The following is a 19,773-nucleotide window of genomic DNA, read 5'->3' as shown; positions in this document are numbered from 1 at the left end:
TCACCAATCCTAGTACTACTCCAGCTTGAGCGTGCTTAGCTATGGAGTTCCCTCCATTGTTAACCCCACTCTACTTACAACCCCATTTCAAATGATTTATATTGTATAAAAATATTAGGAATAAAATACTTATGATTAAATAATATTGAAATTAATTATATTACATTTAAGTTATATTTTAAATAAAAATAATATATTATTAGTTCCTTAAATATGAATTCCTAAATAGTTCAACCAAGAGCATTTGGATTTTATTAGACATATATTTATATTATAAATTTATGAATATTTTACAAATGTTAAAAATAATTTCTCTCTATATTTTTATTGGCCTAGAATGAAATGAGTAAGGAGAAATATTTCTTTATATTACTAATACATAAATATATTTTGTTAACCTTATATCCACACCTATTAACTTTTGTGTCCACTAGTTTCTAAGTCATTCCTTTTCTCTTCTCTAGCCATGCTAATAAAAAACCATGATATCATGTGATTGGACATATTCAAACTAGATCTAATGTTCTATTTCTATGTCCAGAGCATCAACTATGGGAAGAAATAATACCCTGCAACCTTAGCTTAGCAAGGAGTTTAACATGGAGGAAGTCTAGTTGGTGGAAATCTCCCCCAAGCCAGACACGCTTTCTATTTTCTTGAGCTACATCATTGATTCCCTTGTTTTAAAAAGGTACTCTTCCTTCTAAACTGATTTATCTTCCACATCATGCCTATAGTTGTATTCATGCCTACCTTCATAAAATCTTCTCCTTGTCGCGCTATTGCCTACAATATAGATTTAATTTTTTGAGGTTGTAGGTACTTAACTCTTCTCAGTAATACACTACCATATCTAACACATATTCTTTAAATACCATGAATTTCCTAGTATTTTTCCCCAACACCAAATCTCGTGTTGTATCTTTGGTTTCAATGCAGATATGAAGAGATGCCTCTTCTTGTGTAATGCAAATATTAGTATAAGGTTACACTCTATAGAAAATTAAGTGGTTGAGGATGAGGCTAAGAAATTTATATAAGATGTCCATAGCTATAATATTATCAGTGCCTCTTTAGAAATGTAGCAAAATAAGGGCATTAGAATTAATGAGAAGACTTTAGTTTCTATTATAGTTTTTCCCTACCAGGTCCTTGAATGAAATGTAAAATCATGGAAAAAGCCAATGAACTATTTGACAAAATGCATCAAAGACTAATTATTTCATGAAGATCTATAATTACAAGCTATTCACAAAATAAACTTTTAGGAAAATTTAATCGGTCTGCATAAAACTAAATTTAGTAACCCTTGTCAGAATCCTTCTCATCAATTTTGAAACGGGATCTTTGGAACATCGTATGAACATCCATCAAAGCATAATAGAAAGGGGTCTTCTCTTGGATTGTAGAAAAATGCAGAAGGATGGATAAGGTAAGTTATATGTTTGAAAAAATTCCTCCATGAGATGTTAACACATCAAATACAATGTTTGTAATGCTCAATTTATCCTTGGTTGATTACAATTTCTGATCTGATTTCCCAAGCTATATTTGTAGCTAATCTCTTTGTTTGCAACCCCTACTTCTCTTGAAAATATTGTAAAATTCTTAAGGAGATCTCTCTCACTCTTATACAATGTCACTATTGACGTAGCTTCTTCAAGTTTACTAACTAGTTCCAATGCTTCTTACTCTTTTTCATCTGATGCCTTCCAAAACCTCAAGACTTCTTCTATATTAGATGCCAAAACATCTGTGTGTACACTATAAAGGCACTGCCTGATTGGTTTCCTTATGCATCTCTTCTAATTTAGAGAGTCTTGAAATTGTGTATGAGATCCAATAGACATCCATACAAGCATTCACTATTGGAACTATAGGGAAAATCATTAATATCTTCATGCTACATTGCATCTTCAATCATATCTATCAATATGTTCAACATACCTTCTATATCAGCTTTGACAGTTTTCATTGTAGATTCTTGCTTTGCATCCATATCTTGAAACTCATCAACATTAGTGTATAATGCTTCTTTTTCAGATATATCCTTCACTACTTACTCTATCCAACATTCAATTTTCTTGTGAGGTCCTCAATGGTTTTCAAAAGAATTTCCTTCTCCCATTTTACTGTTGAAAGGTGTGGCTCAAAAATAAATACATTCCCCTATAATGCATCAAGCTTAATGAAAATTCAATTAGAAGCTCTTTGAACTTATTCAATCTAAAGCTGGGGACTAGCTAGAAGGGGTATCTAGGAATTACCCAACACCTCTTCCCATTATTGAATAAGTTCATTCCTTTCCAAGAGAGATTAATCCAACATATTAGACAACTCAGCTAGATTTAACTACTTGTGTTGGAGTTCTTCATGTATCCTCCTCAATTCTTCAATCACTTCTTTTTTATTTGAGTTGAAAGTGCCTAATCATGAATTTGATGACTAAAGAGTCATGTCATCTCTATCATCCCTTTCAGACTTTTCCTGATCCAAACTTCTAAAAGGAGCATTTTGAATAGAACACGATCTTACAGCCACTGTATTTTCTTAATGATTTCCTTGTAGTAAAATTACTTTAGCAAATTTAGTTACTCATGAATTTCTTCTATTTTCTGAAGAATAGAATCCTTTAATAGAAATGATTCCCAAAGAGTAGTTGCTAAATTTTAGATATATGCTAATTTATATTTCAATTTCTTAGCATGTTCTCTAGCCTCTCCATATGATTAAGAATTTTCTCAGTCTCCTAAAATGTGACATTTTAAAACTACAATTCATGCCAATACCTTAATAATTCATCTAACTTCTCAGCCAAATATTGTTTAAGTACATCATGTTGTTGAACCAAGCCTTTACGTTTTCATATAGCCATGCTAAGCTTCTCTCCCACAAATGTTAATTTTTGCTCTATCTGCTCAAGATCTAGTTGCTTATTTGTATCCAAACTCACTGACTTAAGATTCTCTTCTATTTTATGGAGAAACTCTTTAATTTTGTTTTAATATCTTCTTCCTATTGATATTTTTCTGATTCAATTTCATTAATTTTCTCCTATAGCCAACTTAGTTCCATCTCCTTGCACCTAAAAGCTTCGTTCATTGCAACTTACAAAGGCATTTTCATTATATCTCTCAAATCGCTATCAGATTGTAGGACCAACTCTTCTAGGAATTTCTTATTGGAATTTTTTGTTGAAAAAAAGTCTTAAATTTTTTGGCTTCAAGAAGAAAAATATATGAGATTCCAAGTGATAAATTTAGTTTATCTTTGGATCAATTACTATGACTTCATCTTGATTGAGCTCATCAGTGATAGAAATTAACTTTTTTGATATTGAATTCAAATGCCCATTCAATATAATATTAGTTAACCCCATAAATTTTTAATGATTTTTATTATTATTTATATTTTGCATCAATATTTTTAGTTCTATAATAAAAAGTTTAGAATTATACTAGGCTAGAGCTTATCATAAAACAAGCTTTAAATGAGCAAATCTAGCATTGCACATACCTTATTACCTAGGCACAAGAATGTTCACAACTAACAATGAATGATGTAAAAATATTATCTACCATAAACATGTCACTAAGTGTTGTCAATCATCTTGTACTGCTTCTAGTTTCATTTAAAAAAAAAATCAAGTTACAATAGCTTATAAATTTTTGTGCAAAATTGAATTGCAAACCATTGCATGTTGGTGATTTGATGACCAAAATTTGTTTACATTTATTGAAATATGCCATTTATTCGATATCTCCCTACAAAATGCACCAATGGCCAAATTTCAAAAACTCAAAAATATAACAGATTTTTGCAAATTTTTTAGTATCTGTTCTTCATGATCTGCATATTTTGTGAATGTGGAAAAAAGGAAAATTGACATTTTTTTTTGTCTCAAGTATGTTTTGTAAGGAGCTTAGCCTGTGTCAAAACCAAGTGGGGTCACAAAATACATTTTCATAAAGTTTCTGAGGGTGAAATTCCTTTTTTCTTTTTTACTTCAGTGTGCTAAGTTTTATTGAATGGGCCACAGGGTGAACCACTTATATTTATCTAGGATTTTCTTTAATCTATTAAGTAAAGAATGGAAAATTTGAAAATAATGGAAGTTTCTTTGATTATAACAAAGTGGGTTCATGTAATATACCCTCATAAAGTATCTGAGATCCTTTTTGATGGTGATTTTTTCCCCCTTTTCTTTTCTTTGGTGTCCTTAATTTCACTATATGTGCTAGTGTGAGCCTCTGATATTCAACTAGCATTTTCTTTTAGCTATTATATTCATTGTTTTCTTCTTATTTCTTTTTTTGAGGCAATAATGATACTTCTGCATGTCTTATTCTTACTTGCTATTGCATTTTTCATTTTTTGATAATGCTATATCTATTTTTATCTTATTACAATGTTCAAACATTTTATCTACTATAAAAATGATTTTCATGCATTAGTTCTAAAACTAGGGTAGAAACAGATGATGATCTTCCTCATCAAAATCAACTAGTAAGAGGTGGTGGCCACATTTCTAGGAATGGAAGACCATATGTAGGTCCAATGTCATGTGCTAGAATTCAAAATGATATTGAGCCTTAGATTTACTAGCTTGAACAAGAGGCATATAGTTCTGTTCTTAGAGCCTTCAAGGCACAATCAGATGCAATTACATGGGTATTTACCTAGTCTGTACTACATACTTGTTAGTGTCTTCTATCACACATTTCATTATTTGACATTAATTTTCTTTTCTTTTCTTTCAATTTATTTCATTTTTGAAGAACTTTTTTTCTTGTTGTGCTTGTAGATTTTAGGGAGTTAACTTACATGTCTTGAATTTTATATTTTTATCTTGAAACTTATGGGTTCTTTAAAAATAATTTGTTTCAGGCAAAAGAGGGTTTGGTGTCTAAGTTGAGAAAAGAACTTAGGGTTTCTAATGAGGAGCATAGGGAACTCTTGGGGAGAGTCAATGCAGATGACTTATTGAGATGAATAAGGTTCAATTCATGCTTGTTGTAATACATACAATTACAGGAAATAATTTTTTAATGGGGAAAATTAAATCTGTGCTCATTTTGACATTTTAGGTAGTTTCATTCATTTGATTAAGGAGACAAACAAATTCTTATGATGAAATGTTATTAACTATTATGCGCATTATTATTTGTGAGACTCCTTGTTAGATCTCTATAGTTTAAAGTTTTTCTTGTTTAACACTAGATAATCTCCAAAAGCTATATAGGACAAAAGGTTTCTTATTAGTTATTTAAATGTTTGATTAGAGAATGGAGATAGGGAACTCTTAACCAAGGTGACTTAAAAAGAATTGGTCCACCAGCCCATGATCCATCCCCTAGTCCAACTATTTCAGCATCATGGAAGAAATAGAAAATAGCTCATGTGTTTCCATCTCTACCAATGCCATCACATTCAATGATGCATCCTTTTCCAACCACTGCAACAACACAACCTTCATCATCAGCAAAAAGAGGAGCTTCTTATGGAACTAAGAACAAGAAAACCAAACTAGTGAGTAATTAATTTCTAAATTTGCTCAATTTTTTTTTTCTCTTGCTTTAAATATTTGTCTTCTAAATTGTTCCAAGTATTTATAATTTCTGTAATAAAAGAGAATTTTTGTTTTACTATAGAGTCAAAAAATACATGTATTGTTTGCCCCAATCAAGGCTCAATGGTTACCTCCTGCTCTTCTAGTAGTAGGGAGAGGATAGTTTGGGAACGGAGGACCATCAGAGCCTCCAAGTTTGGGTGAAGCTATAGCTCTTGATCCCTTGGTGGGCAAGAAAGTGAGAACAAGGTGGCCAATAGACAATAGCTTTTATGAGGCTATTATTACCAATTATGATCCAATTAAGGTATTGAAATTATTTAAGTTCAATTATGGAAATTATGATACCTATGTGAAATATTGTTGCTTAGTAAACATTTTTTTTTGTTATAACACAAGGACACTGAAAAAACCTTATACTTGAAGATGTCTCGCTTCATATATTGTAGGGTCATTGCCACAATATTTTGTTGTCTACTTGGTGTTTTTTCTTGAAAGGTTGGGGTTTTAAAGATTACAATGCCACAAATTTGGTATCTTTTATTATATGTTCTTTCATTATGTGTTGTTTGAAAAACTTAGATCCATGGCTTATGTTTACCTTTTTAGTATAGATGACAAGTTTGACTATTATTCATGATTACTAAGGATCTAAAATTGAAAAAGCTTATAGCAATAGGCATAACCCCAACTATACAACTAAAGCTTTCCTTGAAATTTACTTTAAAATGAATAGGAATTGTCATAAGATTATAGTACCAGTTAAGTAGATACTTCGATATGATTATTGTAATATTTTTTAACAAGTTACTTCTAAAGTGGCTGATATACCCAACTAGTTGTACAGGGAGAAATTTTTAATTCTTCCTCATTATTTCTCTCACCATCCCCTTGTCATGCTGCCTATATGCTACTCTTTTCTAGACCTATTGACCCTTCACCAAATAGAGATTTGTTTTGTACAAATGGGTTCTTCCAGAGTAAAATTTATTAGTTGTAGTGGTTATTTACTTCAAAAGTGACTTGATATGCCCAACTAGTCATACAGGTAGAAATTTGCAACTCTTCCTCATGATTTCTCTCAAACTCCCCTTCTCTCATTGCTAGTTTACTGGCCTTTCCTAGACTTTTTGACCCTTCACCAAATACAAATCTTTCTTGTAGAAATGGATTCTTGCATAGTAAACTTTATTAGATCTTTTGGTTATTTGTAATGCTTATTTTATTCTCTATCTATCTATCTAGGTTTACATGTGCTTTTTGTATTGTAGTAATATGCCTACATGACTGCACATGCAGAACCATTCTTGTTTTCTTTCAAGTCCCATTTTTTTGCCAGTTATAAGTTGATTTTTTTATCAGAATACATGGTACCTTAAAGAAAGAGGGATATTACATTTACGATATGGAAAAATGTGAGCAGCATCCCATTACTAGAAGTCTCCAAACAAGAGATGTGGACACTATTTAAACTAAACAACTATATATATATCTATATATATATATATATATATATATATATATATATATATATATATATATATATATATATATATATATATATATATATATATATATATATATATATATATATATATATATATATATATATATATATGATTTTTCCCTCGTTGATTAAAAAATGGTTTTTGTATGGTTAGGGACTACATGCTCTCATTTATGATATTAATATGAGTAGGGAGACTTTTGAATGGGTTAATTTGAAGGAGGTATGCCATTTTCCCTCTTTTGATTACTCAAGTGTTGATTACTCAAGTCTTGAAATTGAACACTGCACCCTAGTTAGTGTGCAATGTTCAATTTCTTAATTGTGTTATATGCATTCCCTTGATCACACTTGTTTATGAATTTCATTTTTGGTTAAAGCCAAAGACTTGATTCATCTATATTTTACTATGAGAAAAATCAACATATTTCAATTTTGGCATATATTGTTAGTATTTCCATGTCTTATAGTAAAACTACTAGTCTTGTCATTTTTCTTGACCTTTTTATCTCAAGATGAATGTGAATGGCTTACTAATATTTTGTCAATTCCTATTTGAGAATGCTCATAAGCTCACTATATTGAGGAATATATTTTTGGGTTGGCTTTTATCACCCTTGTAAAATTTCAAGATCAATCATTCTATTATGTTGTCCAAACACCTTGAGAAAGGTTATTTATTTCAGAATTTTGTCCAATCTAATAATACTAGAATATCATTACATATCTTTGGGAAGCTTTTTTTGAAAGTATTCTTATACAAGATGAGAATATTAAAAATAAAAATAAAAATTTGTAGCACTAATGTGTGGATATGATACACATGGTTGAACCAATGTTAGTCATTTATAAACTTTTCAAGAAAGAAAATGTTAATTTTTTCATTGTAATTTTTGGGCTTTATAAATAGTTAGCATTACACCAATATAGGTGTAGTTATAGATTTATTTATTTGTCTTTCTATTTATATATTTGTTACTTGTGAGTATTATTTTTTTATGCATATAATATTATTAATACTATTCAAGTTATATGGATCTTTTCTATCTTATTATAGGATTATGTGGTGCACCATGAAGTTAAATCTAGCTTATTAGGGCAATAATGCAATAATTTAGAGAAGTGTAATTGACATGAAATATAATTTTAAAATGCTTTAACATAAGAATTTAATTTTTTTGAATTTTTATGGATAAAAATTTATATTATTATTTTCCATAATAACTAAAATTTTTGTTCTATGAGAAGAGTGTATCATGTTATAGTGACCATGATCATGGTAGATCTAATGTTGGGAAGACACCTTTGTCAAATTTTTGCATTATTCTTTAGAGGGTACTAGCTCAATGGAAGAGCACCTACTTTATAAGTAGGAGGATGGTGGTTCAATTCCATTGTGCCCTAATATGAATAAATTAATAATTAAATAAACTACCAAATAAACTACCATATAAACTACCACATAACAACAATAAATGACTAAATCAATGACCTAATGAATAATTAAAATAGATTAGTCATAAATTTGGTTGGGAGATAATGTTTGCAATAAACTACCATTGGTCATGTGATCAAAATTAGTCACATATCTACAATTTTTAGTAGTTTATTTAGTAATATATATATTTTTTTATACTAGTGTTGGTACTACATTCACATTTCATTCATTTAATGACATTTTATTACAATATTCATACCCTACAGTAGATTGGTCACAATTCTTCTCAGACCTACAAGTAATTTTGCGTAATAATAGATAACTAAAACACAAAGACTAAATGTAAACATGTATTGACCAACTATGACACTCTTCATACATTTAAAGTAAAATTGATATTTATTTTTTTAGATTTTTGCTTGACATCTATCTATGATCTCTTCATATGAAAATTGAAATAATTGATTAGTGCCTCATCTATTGTGATTTAGAGTCTATCCAATTTCTTGACCTAATTGACTACATTACAATCAATATCATCAACAATTCTTCCTAAAACTCATTCTTACATAAATCATTCTTACTGCCTGGAGATCCTATCACATTCACTAAAGCATTTTCCCAATTCGTTGAATCAAAAGAAATAATGAATTGGCATACAACTTATCCTAGTTGCATTAAACTAAACAAGCTTTGGTCATATAATCTCAAAATAACCACCCAATAAAAATGGAGACAAGATTTAGAGAGAAAAGATATGGGGATAGTTCATGTTTGTATTAGTTATCTTTGAAAATTATGTAACATTAGATAATACTCAAAATAAATCAAAATAAGACACTATGATCCTAGAAAATTAATGTATTCTTAGAATTGTAGAGAAAATACATCACAAAGTTGACATCAAGAAAATTGGACCAAAATAAACTAGCATAACTAAAAGTTATACAATAAATCAGACCATTTCTCTAGCCTTGGAATATCACTTATATAGTGTGAGATGCAACAAGCTTCAAGCATAGAGAGTATTGATAGTTGTCCTTAAGATAGAAAGATATTTACAAGGTTACTATCACAAAAGACAAAAATTAGTGTAACAAAATGATTTTATATCATGAATTTTTTTTATGGGGCCACTTTTGCTATACTTTTTGTTGTTGAGTTGTTCATGATTGGCTTTGAGGTTGTTGGCATTTCTTAGAGAGTGTAGCCAATGGAATTTCTTGTGATGTACCTAGTTCTAATTTTTTTAGACTTACTTCAACTTGAGGCTCTCCATCCACATCATCATGCACTATTAAAACAATAGTTACATTTGATTCTCTTATTGCCATGTTGTTAGTTTGGACCATTGTTCTTGTCACTGCAGTCAATTTTTCCTCTTTTTCTTCTTCTGCTTGAATTGATGCATCAGTTGTTTGTCTCTCATCTTGGTCCACCTCATCTTCTTTGGTTTCTAACTACTTTGAATGAACAAAATCTTCCATCCATTTGTTGAAAATTGTGTCATCTTGCCATTCAAAAATCAAAACCTCACATTTTTTTTTTAAAGACAAAATCTCCTAACTTATTGATTTCAAAAAATTATTCTCTAATATAATTATAGAATAATTTCACTTTAACAATTTCTTTAGTTGTTTCTACCCATAGTACAAGCCCTTTTTCACTTATAACCCCATTTATTCTAAGGAATAATAAATCATCTAATTCTTGGCCCCATTCTTCCTTTTCTTTTAGTTTATTTATTTTTCTAAGTGCATGGGGGAAAAGTTCAAAATTCTCAGCAAGATATTTTGAAAAACAAATTATTATCCTTTTATGCACTACAACTCTCTTATCATCAAAATTAGATAAATCATTAGTCATATCAAAAAAAATATCTATGTGTTCACAAGATAGACAAATAATTGAAGCACACAAAAGGGTGACATCCTTATCCTTGCTTCCCCATTTACTCATAATGGGTTTTAGAGCATCCTCACCACCTTTTATTCCATTCCACATATCTATTATTTTTACTAGTTCATAAAATTTTGGCCATTCAATCTTATCTACTAGATACAAGATTTTTTCCTAATTTTATCTTCATATAAGTTATTTAACTCTACATGTAAAGCCCAAAGTTTATTCTTCCCCTCTTCAAATTCCTCAACAGTGTACAATTTTTGCCTCTACGGGATATCAGGTAGCTCTATATTAGGAGTTTATTTAAAGGGCTCTAGTGGAGAATGAGGATAAGAAATCCTAGGTTGGCTAGATTCTCCCACCTTTCTCTTTCCAAGTTGTTTATCCATTTGGGCCATCTAAGCTTCTAATTGATGTATTCTATTCCCTATCTCCTCATATGCTTTGAGCATATCTTCAAATTTTGCATTAAGCTCAAGATTTTTTTTTAATCCTTTTCTGCAACAACAACTCCAAAGTCCACCATTTCTTTGGTCATTTTGGATACTTTCTCACTATCCATTTCCTCTGTCTTGTAGACCATGAGGCTTCCTATATGCTCAACATCTAAAAATTCTTATATTATAGTATTTTCCCTTTTCTAAATGGACTATATCACTAATGCATGGTGATCATCACTATACTTCAATCCTTTATGTGCATGCAATACCTCTTCCTTAGTGTCCTTTGCCTTCCTCATGGCATCAAAAATCATAGCATTAGCTATGTCCCATTTAGGTAAAATTTAAATTCTTGAATCCTTTAATAATTGTCTTCCCCTTCAGGGGTTATTTGTGCAAAATCTTCCATCAAATTATCTTTTACTTCCTCTTCAACTTCAGAGTCCTTTTTAATAGGTTTCTCTACTTTGATTTGCTTACATTTATCCTCAAAATTATCAACGTTTTTTCTCCATAAGAATTGAGAAAAAGCTCTAGATTTTACAAAACTTTCATCATCAATAAATTTTTTGGCAACCTATTCTGTCACAAGATCTATTTCCTTACCTCTATAATCTCCCACAATGAGATCCAGTGTTGGCACATGAGGTTCTTCATAAACTCATTTTTCAATATCTACAGCTATGACCACAACATATCTCTCCCCTCTAATTTGTTTCAATTGTTCTTTCAAGGATGCTTCATCATCTATCCTAAGTGGGTACTAGGTGGGTGAGTATTCTTCAACATTAGAAGATGATCCTTGCTCCAATTTTTGTTTCTTAGGAGCATGTGTGTTAGGTGTGCTCTCAGACCTTGGTCTCTTGTATGGAGGAACATACTGTACACTTTTAGCCACTATATACCCAACCTTTTTCTGCAAAGTATACTATCTTGGGTTCAAAATCATTTTGCTTTCTAGCCTCCTCTCCACCTCTATGGCCTTGTCTAAGTATGTTTGTGTCAAAATTTATTTCTTTTCATTCATTATTTGCATAATCCTAGAAAAATTGTCCATCATCATATCTACTTTCATACCTAATATTTTCTATCTACTAAGGGATCATAATCTGGCTCAAAAACATTTATAAAGTCTAATACTTTACTATATATTTTCCACTTCTCCTTCCTATGCTATTGTTCTTGCAATGAGAACTTATTTCTAACTATGTCCTTAGGGAAGTATACCATTTTCTTATGAGCTCTAGCCTTTCTTCTTTCTCTAAAGAGGTCATAAAATCCCTCTGAGTCTATGAAACATACATGAGACTAAGCGATTTGATATCTATCAAAGAATTTCTCCAAGTTCCTCCATCCCTTCTTAACAAAAAAAAAGTTATGAACAATAGTAAGTTGGAGAAAGAATGTAACTTTAGATTTACCCAATAATTCTCTTTCTTCAACTAATCCAGTTTGCCAAAAAAGTTCAACAATTCCTACTTTCAGAGGCACTTGATAGGGTAGCACATCTAGAAAAAACCATAAACTCTAAAAACTAGTAGGCACTGCATATGTGATAATCTCTCCCCAATTATGGCTCACCATGATCCCTTTAGCATGGTCTTTTGGTCTGATCAACTCTAATAGTGGATGTGATATTCTAGGGCTATCCCCTACTAATAACATTATGAGCCTAGGAGAAAAATATCTATCAAACCTGACAATATTAGCATTAGTCACCTCCCATGTCATATCTGCACTCCATAGTTGAACAGATAGTTTCTCTCCATCTCTTTCCAATTCCAATTTCATATTCTTAGAGAAAAAGGTGACTCCCTTGTATAGGCATATATACATTAGCATGGAGTACTAGTAGAAGGGCTTATTAACCTTAGCCTTTGCAATTCCTATTAAGCCATTATGAATTTCTTCTACCAAGTGAGTAGCAAAGTAAAAAATTGAACTCATTCCATACTAAAATTTCTTCCAGCTATAATGAAAACAATAGAGACTAGGACGTGATCTTGTTCATCTATGCCAAAAATCTTGCAGAGAGAAAAATACAAGGCCTGTGCTCTAGGGTTCAAGTATTTTTTCAACAGAGGCTCGAGAGTGTTTTGTGTAATGAAAAGCAATGATCCAACTTTTTAAAAATGCTCCTGCAATATTCCTCCTCTTATATATATATATATATATATATATATATATATATATATATATATATATATATATATATATATATATATATATATATATATATATATATATATATATATATATATATATATATATATATATATATATATATATATATATATATATATATATATATCCTTTGTGCATCATACCTAGCTAGGAGGTCTTCCATGTCTATGTTTTTTATGAATTGTATGGTTAGGTTTTAGCTTAAAAACCTCGCTAATTAGTTCAGGTGAAACCCTAAAGAGATTATCACCAGCATGGTTCTTTACAATTCTGGTAATTAGGTCATATTTCTTCGCCATTACTACCAATAGATCATCATCAAAGAAAACTCATAGAGTAATCAATTTACCTATATCAAATTCCCATACATTTTTTAATGGAGTATCTAACCTTCTTTTTGCAAACCATTTTTGGAAAAGCCCTAATCCTCTAATAAACACTTTAGCATCCCTTAACCAGTTTTCTTTATTATAGAAACCCTAATTGACCAATAACCTAGGGCCTTTTGGAATAAGCTCTTTTCCCCTAGCTAATTCATTCATAGACTATGTCATTTGTTCTAAGAATTCATCATGTACTACTCTCTTTAGATAATCTACTTTCCCCAAAAAATCCCTTCGTAGAGGCATGTTTAAAGTTTACCCTAATGCAAACACAACTTCTTAATTTTCCAAAAGCTCAAATGACTTACCTTTTTTTCTTTTTTTCTCTTCTCTAGAAGTCACTCAACAATATGTTGAACCCTTAAAAAATCTTGCCCTTAGCTCTAAATTTTTTTGCATTGTGATAATTTTGCAATCTTATTACTTAATAATGGAGAATTGGAAATTTTATTATAGCATTAAGCTTGCATGAAACATCATTGATCATAGTTAATGCTTCAATGGTCACATTCTATATTGCACCATGAAATTTGAAATTCCACCATCAATCATCAAGAATTAGAAGAATTAGTTTGAAATCAAAAGACTATATTAACCCTTTTTTAGAAATTTCCATGTGTTGATAGGGCACTTCCCCTATTTAGTTAAACTTCATTCACTTTCTTGAAGGGGTAAAGCGTTGATTTTTGATCTTCTAGAGGTTGACAGTCATGAAAATTGTTATAACTTTGTAAGTTTGGCTTCAAAGTTTCGAGCCCACTCTTTACAACTCAATGAACACATAGACCACTCCACTAATCATTATGAACCATGTTTGAATGATTTCTAACTCAGTTTGACTAGGTGACCCTTTGCATGACTGGCCCCACTTGTCCACATGGAAATCAAATGGTTCCCCAATTTAGTTAAAATTTATTCCCTTTCTTGAAGTTGTAAATTACCTTCCATTGATCTTCTAAATATTGATAGTGTAATATATCTTACCCCTTTTACAATCCAGTCAACATAAGTAGCCAATAGAATGAATTTCTTTTAAACCATATCTGACACTTTTCAACTATTTCAACACCCTTTTAAAACTAGGAGCACATGACCTCACTAAGTACATGTGTTTCTAGGACACTTTCCCACATTAGATAAACTTCTCACATCTTTATATTTTGATAACGCACCTACTGTAGATCTTGCCAAGATCAATGGTGTAATGTTATAATATAAAAAGATAAATTTATTGCTTAACTCCACCAATGAGATGGCTTGAAATTCCTAATGTGCTTTGATGTCAACCTAACTATTCTAAAACTATTCTAACACATCCAACTTTTGCATCACATTTAGGAGTTATCATCATAAAAGGCTATGTGACAGTCAAGCACTTCCTTGCATTTTCTAAAGTTTGATCAAATTCACAATGTAGGTAAGCGCTCATCATTCTTCTTTCTAAGATTAATTACTTATTAAATGTAAACCTTGTGATGGTTAAAACACTTCAGTGCATATTAAGGATTTTAAAAAAGGGTAAAACAATGGTTAAGACAATGGTTTATAGGAAAAACATTTTCTAGGAAAGTAAATGTTAAAATAGAATTGGAAAAATTTAAATATAAAACCTTAGGGTTTAAAAGCTTCCCGTGCATTTTTTATAAAACATTACTTTCCAAAATTTTGAAAACTAGGGCACATAACAAAGGTTTCATGAAATTTTAATAATTTCATCTAGGTTTTTTTAATAGATCTCAACTTAAAACATAAGATCAATGGTTCTTTCACTATAGAATGTAACAAAATTATGCAAGGTGAAAAAATAGGCCAATAGAACCAATTGTGATTTAAAAGCTGATGCAGGAGCATCTTGGGTGTAAAAAAAATCTTGCACCACCCAAAAATATTTTCTTTTCAGTCTTTTCTATTTTAATAAGGACTAGTAGATAGGGTGGTTATTATTTATGGAAACTTGATATTTTTAGTAAGTTTTTCATACAAGCTCGTACTATTCTCATTTTCTAGAATAAGGTTTGTTTTAGAGTTATAAGCTTACCATAAAAATCTCATTTCTCTTGATTAAGTATTAGAGAAGTTATTACAGATTTTTAGTGGAAAAATTTGTAGAAAAATCTTCAGGCTCACCATTGGAGGCCATAGAGTGTCTGGATGAGGTTCAAAAAATTGATGGAAGGGCATTTACACCATTCTAAGCTTGTAGGTCAGGACCTAATGTTTTTAAAAATGTTTATAATAGCCAATCAGATCAATGGTTCAAGAGTTACAGTCTTTCGAAGTTGGGCTACCCAAAATTTCTAAAATAATTGTCAAAAATGTATTTGACCAACTCTATATGTATTGTTACATTTTATTAGCCCTAGGTATAAAGTTTTAATGTCTAGAACTTCTCAAGGGGCATAAAGTTTCCTACTTAAGAAAGGCCCAAACATTATCTAGGACAACTTTGTGTGGTAGTTCACAGCTTAGTCTTGCAAATTATTGTAATGAAGGTGCCCATGTGGGTTAGCATATCATACTTGTGAATTCTATAATTTTGTATTTGTGGTGCAAACAAGAATTCCATATTTTTTTGTTTCTTTTTTTCTGTTATGTGTTTATGATATTAAGGGGAGCACCCTTCATCAAGTGGTATCAAAGCTAAGGTTATTGAGTGTGTGGATAGATCACTGACTATGAGGTAGTTTGCACCAAGACTATGATTTGGGCTAAGCATGTAGATAGATCACCAATTGTGAGGTAGTTTGCACTAGGGTTTCAGTGAAAGTGCAAAAAATGCCTCTCTAAAGAGAGCATGGAAAAAGAGCTATAGGTGTTACACCTGAGGGTTTTAAAGCCCTCCAAAGACAAATGAAAACATTGGAAGAAAAAATGCATAGATGAATAAATCTTCCTATAAGAGATGAAAGCAAGGATGAGGATGAAGTAGAAGAAAATGTCAAATGAAAGGCATCTCTAAACCCAGAGGTAGAGAGGCTTTTTAAGGCCATCTCCAAGATTTGAAAAGGACCTAAGTTTGAAGTTCCCACATTTTCAAGAAATCTTAACCTAGAGGAGTTGGTTGATTGGATCAATGAATTGGAGGAGTACGTTGAGTATGAAGATACTAAAGATCCTAATAGGATCAAGTTTACGAAGATGAAACTAAAGGGACATGCAAAGATCTCATGGTAGGAGGTTTAGTTGGAGTGAAATAGAAAGGGAAAGAAAAAATTACTAGATGGGATTTCATGATAGCTAAATTGAAGAGATAATTCATTCTTATGGATTATGAGTTTGATCTGTTGAAGTAGATGTAAGGGTTGAAGCAAGTAGGAATATTTTTTCAAGTGTATACTGAAGAGTTCTATTGAGTTCTCATTAGAACTAGTCATGTAGAAGCTGATAAGGAGAAAGTGGCCTGTTATCTTAATGGGTTAAGGCCAAGTATTCTAGATGAGCTAAGTCTATTTTGAATTAACAATATTGAGGAGGCATGCCATTTTCCCTAAGAGTTCAGGAGAAATTGAGCAAGAAGTTTGACAACAAGAATAGTGGAACAGATCATTGTGGAAGATCTGGTAGATGATCTTATGGAGGTAGTAATAATGATTACAAGAAGAAGGATGAGGTTGGAAGTAGTAGTCAGAACTAGAGGGGAAATAATTCAAATCATTCCATGATTAGAACAATAGAGATCAGAGAGGAAGAGGTAGAGGACAAGGATTCAAAAGAGGAGGCTTTCATGGGAAATGTTTTCACTGTAGAGAAGAAGGGCATATAGCATTTGAATGTTCCCATCACCAAGGAAGGATAGATAGAACAATAGAAGGCCAAGTCAAAGTTTCACATGTTGATGAAGATGTTGAAAGAGGAGAAGTCCTAGTTAAAAAAAGAGTCTGGTTGAGTGGTGAGAATGAACCTAATCAAAGAAGGAGTTTTTTTCACACAAGGTAAAAATGTGAAGATAAGTATTGTGATGTGATCATTGATGGTGGAAGTACTAACAATCTAGTGTCAAAAATGATGCTCACAAAGTTGAAGTTGAAGAAATAGAAATACCTATGCCCATATTGTATTGCTTGGGTGCAAGATGACCACAAGGTCATGGTCAATGAGTAGTGTTCGATGAAGTTCAAGATTGGAAGATACCAAGATGAGGTAGTATGTGATATTATAGCTATGGACATATGTCATATGTTGCTAGGTAGGTCGTGGCACTTTGATAGGCATGCTATACATGATGGGTGAGAGAATACCTACACTCTGATCAAGGATGGAGTGAAACATAAGTTGAAGCTATTGAAGGATAAAGAAGAAAAGGTATGTAGTGCTACCATAAAAAGTTTTTTTTATGGAAAAGAGTTTCTCAAAGGTATGAAGTGTGAGCATAGGTGTTTTTCTATAAATTCAAAAGATAGTAAAGAAGAAGTAGAGGATGTACCTATAGAAGTTGTAGATATGTTCAGAGAGTTTTATGATATTGTATTAGATAATGTACCTAATGGATTACCCCTAATGAGGAAGATCAATCACTAGATGGATTTGGTTCCAAGAGCCTATTTTCTAAACAAGGTAGCACATAGAATGACACCAAAAAAAAATGAAGAGTTGAATAGACAAGTTCATGAGTTATTGTAGAAGGGGTTGATTCGAGAGAGTCTTAGTACATGTGTTGTACTAGCCATATATGTACCAAAGAAGAATGGAGAATGGAGGATGTGCGCACATCCTCACATTATCAATAAGATCATAATAAAGTAAAGGTTTCCATTGGCAAGGATGGATGATATTATGGACAATTTGAGTGGAGTTGTGTGTTTCACAAAGATAGATCTGAAGAGTGGGTACCATCATATTCATATTAGAGAAGGTAATGAGTGGAAGACTACTTTTAAAACAAAAGCAGGACTATACAAGTGGTTAGTCATGCCTTTTGAGCTATCCAATGCATTGAGCACTTTCATGCAGCTCATAAATAAGGCACTAAAAGAGTTTCTGGGTAAGTTTGTCATTATTTGCCTAGATGCTATTTTGATCTTTAGTAGGACATTGGAAGAGAATTTTCTCCATATTCACTAGGTTTTTGATAAGTTGAGGGAAGAAAAGTTGTTGTTAAATTTGAAGAAGTGCAGATTACTATAATGAGGGCACCCATGTGGGTTAGCATATTGTACTTGTGAATTTTGTAATTCCAAATTTGTGGCACAAATAAGTAGTACATATTTTCTTCTCACATTTTTTGTTGTTTCTTTGTTTCTATTATGTGTTTATGGTATTAAGGGGAGCACCCTTCATCAATTAGTATCAGAGAACTTTGTAGTCTTAGTAGAAGGTCTAAAAGGAAAGAGTATATTATATCTTAGCACCCTATATCTTACCTCTATCACTCTCTTTGTACTAGTTTTGTAAAGGAGTTGGTGTACCTGGGATTTGTAGTCTTAGCAAAAGGCCTAGAAAAGGACCCAAAGAAGGGGAAGGCTATCCTTGAAGGGCCTAGTCCAAAGAGTGTGACAGAGGTAAGATGTTTTCATGGATTGGCTAGTTTTCACAGAAAGTTCATAAAATATTTTAGAAATATTTGTGGACCCTTGACTAAAACAATGAGAGGGGATAGGAAACAATTTAAGTGGACTATAGGAGTAGATAAGAGTTTTAATTTCTTAAACTAGAATGTTATTGAGTAGCCTATTTTAACACTTCCTAATTTTAACAAGGTGTTTTAAGAAGACTATGATGCTAGTGGTACTACAATAGGAGTTATTTTGAGCCAAGAAGGTAGACCTATTACTTACTTTAGTGTAAAATTGAATGATTTCAAAAGAAAATATTATGTTTATGATCAAGAATTTTATGCTATAGTTCAAGCATTGAAGAAGTGGAGACATTGTCTCCTTCCTAAGGAGTTTGTTTTGTATATTGATTATCAAGCTTTGCAATTTTTGAATAGTCAAGGAAAATTAAATGAAAGGCATTTGGAGTGGGTTGATTTTTTGTAGAGTTATACATTTTTTTGAAAAAAAGGAGTGAGAAGTCCAAAAAAATTGTAGATGCTCTTAGTAGAAGACAACTTTTGCTGACAAAAATGCAAATAGAGGTTGTTGGGTTCAAGGAACTCAATACTTTGTATCCAAATGATCCTAATTTTGGTGAAGCATGGAGGGCTTATACAAAATTTGTAACACTTGATAGGAAAAAGTGGTTGGATTTCATGATCTAGGATAGTATGTTGTTCAAAGGAAGCTAGTTGTGCATTCCCATAAGTTCAATGAGAGAGAATCTCATCAAGGAGAAGCATAGTGGAGGATTGGCTGGACATTTTAGTAGAGATAATACCATTGCTTTGGTTGTTGAGAATTATGACTACC

The 19,773-nt window shown here is 31.5% G+C and overlaps 1 pseudogene; it reads left to right on the top strand.

Moving 5' to 3' along the window:
• Positions 1-4,108: 4,108 nt before the first annotated feature.
• On the top strand, positions 4,109-7,468 carry LOC149572467 (protein EMSY-LIKE 3-like; annotated as a pseudogene).
• Positions 7,469-19,773: the final 12,305 nt, after the last annotated feature.

The sequence above is a fragment of the Cupressus sempervirens genome, chromosome 2 (assembly GCF_028749045.1).
Source record: "Cupressus sempervirens isolate cs-2001-9-10 chromosome 2, ASM2874904v1, whole genome shotgun sequence".
Lineage (NCBI taxonomy): Eukaryota > Viridiplantae > Streptophyta > Pinopsida > Cupressales > Cupressaceae > Cupressus > Cupressus sempervirens.
The sequence above is the reverse complement of the archived record's forward strand: the minus strand, read 5'-3'. Positions and strand labels throughout refer to the sequence as shown.